This window comes from Crocodylus porosus, unplaced genomic scaffold (genome assembly GCF_001723895.1).
Source record: "Crocodylus porosus isolate Cpor-Errol unplaced genomic scaffold, CroPor_comp1, whole genome shotgun sequence".
Lineage (NCBI taxonomy): Eukaryota > Metazoa > Chordata > Crocodylia > Crocodylidae > Crocodylus > Crocodylus porosus.
The window spans coordinates 63,167,163-63,176,643 of NW_017728947.1; the positions used below are offsets into that span (position 1 = coordinate 63,167,163).

The 9,481-nt window shown below is 42.6% G+C and overlaps 1 long non-coding RNA gene across 1 annotated transcript; it reads right to left on the bottom strand.

Annotated features, from left to right (window-relative positions):
- Window positions 1-354: 354 nt before the first annotated feature.
- LOC109321058 lies at window positions 355-2,853 on the bottom strand. The gene is made up of 3 exons (XR_002103949.1): window positions 2,767-2,853; window positions 782-789; window positions 355-364 (listed from the first exon to the last, which is right to left on the bottom strand). It is a non-coding gene; the product is annotated as an uncharacterized LOC109321058 (long non-coding RNA).
- Window positions 2,854-9,481: the final 6,628 nt, after the last annotated feature.

Here is a 9,481-nt window from a genome sequence, read left to right on the forward strand (position 1 = left end):
ATGATTCCCTGCATGGGAAGGGGGCACTGCAGCATGTGCAAGGCCTTTGCTAGTGGCTCCTGCATATCTGTCCCTCAGGGCTGGTTTGCTGGCCAGGCAATGGAGCCCCACAGGGGCAGGCTGCCTGGGATTCAGGCACCCTTAGGAGCCTGTGCTGGGCCTCCTGCCTGGGAAAGCAGGTGGGCTGGAACTATGTCTTCCCCCAGCACCTGGCACAACTTTTTCCATCCTGGGCAAGCACCTGGCCTCTGTGCTGGACATTGTGGGTGGGACAGTCAGCGTCAGTTCCTGGGGGCTCTGTGCAGCTCAGCCCAGGTAGGCTGGGTGAAATGCAGGTGAGGGCTTGGCTCTCTTCTTAGCCTGCCTGATCCAAGGCTGAGCCCCCACCTGCATTGTGCCCAGCCTGCTTGGGCTGAGCTGCACAGAGCCCCCAGGAGCTGATGCCACCTCTCCCACCTCCAGTGTTCAGCATGGAGGCCAGATGCTTGCCTGGGATGGAGGTTGGTGGAATAGAGAAAGCGGGGCCAGGTGCTGGGAACAGACATGGCCCCAACTGCCTGCTGCCTCAGGCAGGAGCCCTAGCACAGGCTTCTAAGGGGGCCTGAATCCTGGGGGAGCAGAGAGACATCCTGCCCCTGCAGGGCTACATTGTCCAGCCAGCAAACCCACCCTGAGGGAGAGGTGTGGGGGAGCCACTAGAAAAGGCCCTGCCCACGCTGTATTGCCCCCTTCTCTTGAAAGGAGTTGCAGGGGGGCCTGTTCCTTGTGCTTTGACAGGAACCCTCATGCCTCCTACCCCCTCTGCTGACTTACTGCACAGACAGGGACCATTGTTGCTGGAACCACCACTCCAGTGTCTGCACCTTGCAGAACAGCATCTACCATGTCTTCTTCTTGGTGACACCTGGTGGTAGCATGGGGCCCCATGGACTTGGCACTGGCCCATTCAGTCACACAGCATTAAGGTAAGAAAACACCAAATTCAACTGATGGCTTGTCTTTGGCTTTAACCAACAGCTCATCATTCCTGACTTCTCACATTAACAAATTAAGCCAGATTAACTCTTCCCAAAAGGAAAAAAAATGCCTGGACTGCATTGAAACAAATATACTTCAGAGAGGATGGGTTGGCCTAATAATATAGAACCATTTAAGACAGGGGAGGAAGCAGCAATTGCACCCCCAACTACATGAAAATAATCACAGAACAAGCAGAACCTTTAAGTCACCTGTCACAAAAACCATAGTTCCCATTCAACCATCTATTTCTGAAGACATGGTGCCACATATACAATAGAGGCATGCAGGCATAATAGTTAGCTCTAAGCTACTAGGAAGCTCCAGTTACTACATTCCTCCTTTTGCACAAAGCATGAGGATGCAACTTATTTGTGGCAGAGTAATCTGAGCACTCCCTCCCTAAGCATCCAGGAATCGCTGAGCACATCGCTGCCCACACAGGACAAGTTCAGATATTGCACATACAGGACTGGAAAATGCTGAGACGCAATACTTCAGCCTCCATAAATATCATGTTGCAAGTAATTATGAACCAATAAGGTCCTTTTGTGGACTGTTAAAACATTTTTTCTCTAGTCTGCTTCAGTCTATACTCAAGGTGAACTGTTACTGCTTTGCTATCGGGGGCATGTGTAGACAAAACAAGGGGCATGTGTGCATGACACATGCAGTGTTTTTAAAAACCCACCTCTTCAATTTTGGGCACAGTAAACCTCTATTTCATCTACACATGCCCAGAATGTTTGCGATTCAGCTCTTCCATGTCTCAAATACAGACAAAGAAAACAAATAGATGTAATATCAATAGGACACATGACAAAGCTAGTCAGATGTGCAGATGTCTTGCACAATTGGGGTCTGTGAGGAATGCAGTTCTATTTACTTTGTTAAGTTTCAGAGAACCCATTTCAATCAATGTAGCATAATTTAAAGAGAAACTGCTAACTGAAAAGGAAGAGAACAGTGGATACTTTACCTTTGTGAGGGATAAAGATAACCTCATTTTTATAAAAAGGTGATTTCTTGCTTTTAGCATCTGCTATAAATAAATATCAAATCTGTCTTTCTCTTATCTTGTTTCAGGGCCTGTATAAGTCTGTGGAGAGCTTGAACAAGGCTCAGATTTGGCCGGCAGTTCTGTCACTCTTGTGAAAAAATATGCTGAATTTTATTTTGTAATGTAAAACTTCAAGTTGCTGCAAAATTGTATTTCAAAAAATATAGATTGCAGATTGTATAATAAGGATATAGGGGCCAACCATGTGTTATACTTTAATCTCTATTGTGTTCCTTGTGCAAATGTATCCAAATAGCTGGAGTTTCCTTTTAGGTGCTTCATAGATTCATATATTGTAAGACTGGAAGGGACCTTGGAAGATCTTCCTGTCCAGCAGCCTGCACCAAGCAGGAAAGATAACTGGGGGACAGGTGACCCCAACAAGGTGATTGTCTAATCTCCTCTTGAAGATTTCCAGGGAAGGTGATTGCACCACCTCTGGAGGGAGCTTATTCCAGAGTCTGGACACTCTGACTGTGAAGAAGCTTTTCCTAATGTTGAGCCTGAAATAGTCTTCCAGGAGTTTGTGGCCATTACTTCTAGTTTTCCCCTTGGGTGCCCTGGTGAACAGTTGCTCACCAAGCCCTTGATGTACTCCCCTAGAGTGGCAGTAAGCTGCTACCAGGTCCCCTCTCAGCCTTCTTTTCCTCAGGCTGAAGAGTTCCAGATCCTTCAGCTTTTCTTTGTACGGCTTGCCTTTTAAGTTTCTGATCATACAGGTGACTCTTCTTTGGACTCTCTCAAGCTTGTCCACGTCCTTGTTAAAGTGCAGTGCCCAGAACTGGATGCAGTGCTCCAGCTATGGTCTCACCAGTGCTGAGCAGAGCAGAAGAATCACTTCCTTGGTTTTGCTGGTTTTGCTGGAGATGCCTTGATTGATGCTTGCCAGAGTATTATTTGCCCTACTGGCTACAGCATCGCACTGCCGGCTCATATTCATACTGTGGTCTATTATTAGCCCCAGGTCCCTTTCATTTGTGGTGCTAGTCAGTTTGGTGCCACCAAGCCTATAGGTGTGCTGGGGGCTGATCATCCCAAGGTGGAGCACTTTACATGTCTTGATGTTGAACTTCATCAGGTTTTGATCCGCCCAACTTGCTAGCCTGACTAGGTCTGCCTGTATCTGTAGCCTATCTTCAAGAGTGACCATGTTCCCCTGTAACTTGGTGTCATCCATGAACTTGGCCAGTGAGCTCTTCACCCCCACATCCAAATTGTTAATAATGATGTTGAAAAGTACTGCACTGAGTACCAACCACTGCAGGACACTGCTGCCCACTTCTTGCCAGGATGACACAGATCTGTTCACTACGACCCTCTGGGTTCTATCCTGAAGCCAGTTTCTCACCCACCTGACTGTGTCAGAGTTAAGCCCACAATCCTCCAATTTTCACAAGGACATTGTGGGATACTAGATCAAAGGCCTTTTGGAATTCAAGGTACATAATGTCAACCTGCTCTGTTGTGTCCAGGTGGCAAGTTACCTGGTCACAGAAGCAGATAAGGTTGGTAAGGCAAGACCTGCCCATGATAAATCCATGCTGGCTGTCATTCAGAATCTTACCTTCTGCAAGCTTGTCACAGTAAGACTCCTTGATGAACTTTTCTAAGATAAAAAAATCTTTAACATTGCATCATCTTTTACACTGATCCTTCTCCTGATCATATAATTTCTGATGTGGTCTTACCAGCAGGTTGCAAATAACTATCTACACTATTTCAATTCACTCATAAGTTGCAAACACTAAAGTTGATTCAATTTTATGACTCCCATTTAGCACTTCATGTTGTCTATTCTGAAACAGATGACACAGATACAGTTTAGATAGTGATAGTCTTAAACTATACACTTTGCATAGATACTATTTGTGTATTTGCTTGTTTGTGTACACATTGGATTTTGTCTGGTTTTCTGAATGATGCCGGCTGCTTTTTTCAATATTTAGAAAATGCTAAAAAACATAGTAAGAAGCCATTGATTTGAGGTCGACAAATTGAAAAAAACAACACAGCACCTGAAACTGTTAAGGTCTCCTTACCACTCCCTAAGAAACCTGAAAACCCAGACTCAGCTGTTTCAAAATTCCATTAAGAATAGCCCTAGTATAAGACCTGGGCATGCCACATTTCAAGTGGAAGTAGAATTTAAAGTAAGGTACAAACTCTGCAAAAATTACCACTCTCCTGGACAAATACTAAGAGATATTTAATTAGAGGAGTATATGTGGGGAGGTGCAGGATAAGTGATTGGTACAGAATAGAGTGAGGTAGTGAGCCATATTAGCCTGAAGTTAGGCAGAAGGCAGGGTGGTGTAGCACCTTCTAGGCAAACTCTATGGAATAGAAAAGATTGGGTTATTAACATCAAAAATTGGTTATTATTTAAAACAAGACCTCAGTCCTCAGTCTCCTGAAGTATCTACATTTCACTATTCATTTCACATAAGATTACACAGCAATATTTCATGTCCCATTAAGACCCTTGACAGATGTTATACTTAAGACACGACTAACTGGTTATAATACATATTTTGTATAGTAACTTTGTGGCTGGTTTTTATCACATTTTTAACTGAGCGTGTGGCTAGTGCCCAGCCTCTGGAGCCCATGGGAGCCTTTCAAGACTCCCATGGGTGACAGAGGCCGGGAGGCTGTTCAGCTGATTGGGGCTCCCAGGCGGGTGTGTACCGGCTGGGAGACCCATAACCTGATCTGATTTCCCAGCTGGGGGAATACACCACATGCTCCCACAGCCAGGAACTCGATGAGCTGACAGTGCTCCCCTGCATGGAAGTGCATGGTGTACTCCTGCAGCTAGGAACTCCAATCAGCTGAAGGTGCTTCCAGCTGTGGGAGTGAATGGTGTGCTTCCCCATCTGGGAGCCAAGCTTGCTACTTGCCAGTGCAGGGGAAGCCTGCAATCAGGCTTCCCCTGTACAAGCAATATAGCACAATAGGATCTGATGCAGGATCCCACAATCATACCTCCTGCCATGTATGTGTGGTACAGCAGGAAGTGGAATTGTTGGGATCCCACAGCACACCCCATCACTCTTTTACTTTAAAGTCTGTTAGGAGCCTTAGTGAACCAGATTCCTCAGGACCTCTTTGATTTCTACACACTCTGAATAAATACTAGACATCTTAGTATCACTAGATTTGATTGATTAATAAATGATGTCTTTAATGGACAAGTATTTATCTACAGGCTCTACAAGGGTTCTTCTGTTTCATGCCAAACAAAGGCAGTAAAGAGAACATATTGTATTTTGCTTCTGCTCCAGTTACTATTGCTACAAAAATTAATTGATATTGACTGTTGGATTCCTTGAACTAAAGTTTTTGAAGAATGTGGCATTGCCACGTGCCTTGTAACTGGTGATATATTTTTTTCCTCATGTACTTTGTTTCTAAATAAAGCAACAGATACTTCCCCCCCTTTTTGTCTGTGTTCTCTAATACTGTGATATTAATAGGGAGTGACAGGTTTAAGGTCTTTATTTATAGTGATGGAATTTTTTTTGCAAGCTCTAAAGTATAGTGCTCTGTTACTGAAACATTTTAACATTTTACAGTTGTGCTTTTGAGGGAAGAGAAGGTTTCCTTGAAAAAAAGGCAAATCAGTGGAGCATTGCAATAAATTCAGAGATGTATTATTTCATAGGCTTTTCTGCCCTAATAATCCATGCAAATGCACTCCACTACAGTGAATACTAGCAAATATTTATTGTATTTTGGCTTACTCAGACTGGGGTTTCACTGTGCAAATTGCTGAACAAATTTCAAATTTGAAAACACGAAGGACAATAACCCTTGATGAAATAAATCATAAAAATTCTATTGAAGTCCACCCTTCTTTGCTTTGTTTCAGCTGGGAACATCTCAGGTGCTCACTCTCATCACCCCTTGAAAGAAATTCTTGATTAATATGGGAGGAAGAGAAGAAAAGGGAAAAACCTCCAATCAGATAGTGTCAATTGTTAAAGAGTAACTAAGTGCTACAAGCCTGTCCCTTCTAATCCTTCATTGCCTATAGGAAAGGGATTATGTCTTGGATCCATATGAAAGTAGCTTTCCTAAGCATTCAGTGGGTTTTCAATGCATCCCCTGCATGTCACATGTTGTGGTATTGTTCTCCTCAAGTGTTCTTTTTGCCATTTCAACATATACGTAGAGGGCTAGAGAAGGGCTGCTTTTTGTAGCCTTCTTGTCTGTTCTTGTCCCCAAATGCTCACAATCATCAGATTTATGGTGCTGCTCCTCCTCCAACCCTACCAAAGTTGCTGCTGCTCTGCATGCGTGGAGCATTACAGATGATCCTAGAAGACTTGTCCTGCTAGGACCAGTTAAAAAAATATCTATTCAGCTTCGGTTTCTGAGGAGGAGATATGATAATTTAATCTATTGTTTCATTCTATCAGAGTGTGCTCCCAGGCTATCACTCATCCTCACAGAGGTATGGCTCAGTTCACTTACAATCACCCATGATGCAAACTGATCCCCACTTCCTTTAGGGGAGTATTTCAGTTTCCCTAATGTTCCTTTTGCTAGGCATCTTTTCCTTCTAACCAGCTTGTTTTTTTCATTTTTCTTTTCTTTTCCCCTATCTATATATTGAGCATATAGTCCCAGTTTTACACTCTTCAATTGCTCAATTTACTATTATCCTTTTATAAAGAAAAATAGACATGCCCGGCACTTTACAAATATAAATGATGGCTCTTTGTTTCAAGGAGCTTACAGTCAAAATTAGACTTAACTCAATCTATACAAAGGTTGTAGAGAAGCCAAACAGGGGGAAGGCCACAAAATGTGTTGTCTGTTATATAATCATTGTGTTAGATTCCAATAGGATATTTTATTTAAATATATTTGTTTAGTTCATTCATATGTGTGAAGAGTGCCTCAAATGGAGTCTGGGTCAAAGTCAGTGATGGAAAACTAACGGCAATGGGAATGTGCAGGAAGATTTGAAGGAAAAAAAATTGAGGCTATATAGAACAATGAGGGTTCAGACATATGTACATATTTTTCTTTTTCCTCAGATATCATGCAGAAGTAAAGTGAAAGAGCAAGCTATCTGGTAATTGGTTAGATGAATGATTGTCAACAACAGTGATACAGCAACTTGGAGTGCAGTGAGATCTTTGCAATGGTGTCACAGGGTCACACACATGGTTAGGTATACAAACAACTTGCATGTGATTCACAAAAAACAATACACACAGATTTCCAAGAAGAATCCACAGTGTAAAAAGACATCCTGGCCACTTGTGGTCTTTGAATTCTTTGCAACAGAAGAATCCCTTTATTATTTTTCCATAGCCAGAAAACAAGTGAAAGCTAAGAACTAATACTGGTGGCTAGAAAATGGTATTTTGAGGTTTGCTTTTAGGAACTGGCTTTTAGGTAAACTAGATATGCATTAGAATGCCAGGGGTTAATGCAAAATAGCAGAGGGTTAGGTGAATGTTCAATTTACTAATTTCATAGACAGAAGAGGGTGAGTGACACTCCTTTTTACCATTTTGGTAGATTCAGGTATGCACTAAGTCAATGCAATCCAGATCTTTCAACCCTGGCAGCCTAAAGTCTACCTAGTTTGCTGAATGAGAAAGGTAGGACTTGGCCAGAGCTGCAGCAAAGAATGGAAGGGAAAAACCGAGTCAAGGATGTGGCCAAGAAAGTCAAAAGGTAGTTTTTGTCAAAACTTTCTTTTCAAGGTAGAAAACTCTATGGAATGTAGTTGAGAAATCATGTAGCAAAGCTATTCTCATTGATTGTCTATGCTGTTCTAGATAGGTTAAATACCATTTTAGCACACATTGTCCTATCACAAATCTAATCATGAAATGCCCTAACCTGGAAAGACAGGGAATACAGTAGGATCTATCTTCTTCATTTCTTGTATATATGCTAAGGGCAAGAAACAATTCATAGGTTCTGGTTCTTTGGTTAGCACAGAGAGTGGATGACACATCCATGGGCATGCCCTGGGGGAGAAATGTGGGGAGGAGATTAAACTATATCCCTGGATCTCAAATGAATCCTGATTTAATCACAGCCCCAAAAGTGTCCTGGACACTTGACCACGAGCAATATGCATATTCCAAGAATGTCACAGCTGCTATGGTGCCCAAACATAAGGGTCCTTACCTTCCAATATCAAGAGCTATGCCTTAAAAGCATGACATACACTTCAGACGGAAAGGAAAAAATTGAACACTGGCCATATTAACTACCAAGCTAGAAGTAAAAGTCAACTTTTCAAAGAGAAAAATATGTTCTGTCACTGTAAAAATAAAGATTGGTAGTTAGTTAGTCTGAAGTCAAGTCTGCTTTCTACATTCTGAAGGGAGCTCAGTGCTACTCTAACCCAAATCAACCTGCTGCAGAGGGGCTGGCTAGGGCACAAGGATGCTACAGTGTTGGGCTAGTTGTCAGATAGCTCCTACACTGAAGCACCCTCATACCCCAGCCAACCCCGTCAGTATCTACACTTGCATTGCAGTAAATAATACCACAGCAGAACAGTACTTATATTTACTAGTTTCCCATGGCCTAATAGGGCTGCATGTATAGACGTGGAGACTTTACTATGGAGCTCATTAGGAAACTCTGTTGTAAATGTCTTGTGTAGATCCACCCATTGGGTGCATTTACAAGTGGCATTTATCGCGCAGTAACCAAAATTACTGTGGAGTACAGGCATGCATCTACACATGCACACACGTACTTCCCAGTAAATATGGTGATTTATGCTGATTTGAGTATAAATTTGATATCTGCATCATGCAGGTATCAAATTTACGTCTGATTAGTTAATGAACAGTAACGCACGTGTAGATGCCTTACTGCACAGTAACACTTTATGTGTTGACTGACCTGGGACTAACTTTAGACCCAAATCAGTCCACATACAGTGTTAATGCACTTTTACACCTGCACGTGTAGATGCTGGCCTATACCCACTTACTATGCAGTAAATTACTATGCAGTAAATTTAAACTGGCATAAATGCATGTGTACATACATCCAATGTGTTGGAAGTTTCACCTTTTTCCACCCACTTGGGTGAACACTACTGGACATTTCTAAACAAAGTCCAGGAATTTCTAAACACAGCTGTGGAGGAACATAAAGGAGTTTGGTGAGGCATCTGACTCCAGCTGACTTCCTGCCCTTTGGGCAGGGGGCTGGACCCAATGATCTCATGAAGTCCCTTCTAGCCCTAATGTCTATGAAATCTATTATCTCATTTCTGGGTCTGTTCTTAAAGAATTCGAACATGGAATTTACTTTTCAGGGAAACCATTTTCTTTTTCAGCTTGAAAGTGTAGCCACCATGCACTATGAGTTATGAAGAAAGGCTGAAGGAACCAGAATTATTTAGTCTGGAGAAGA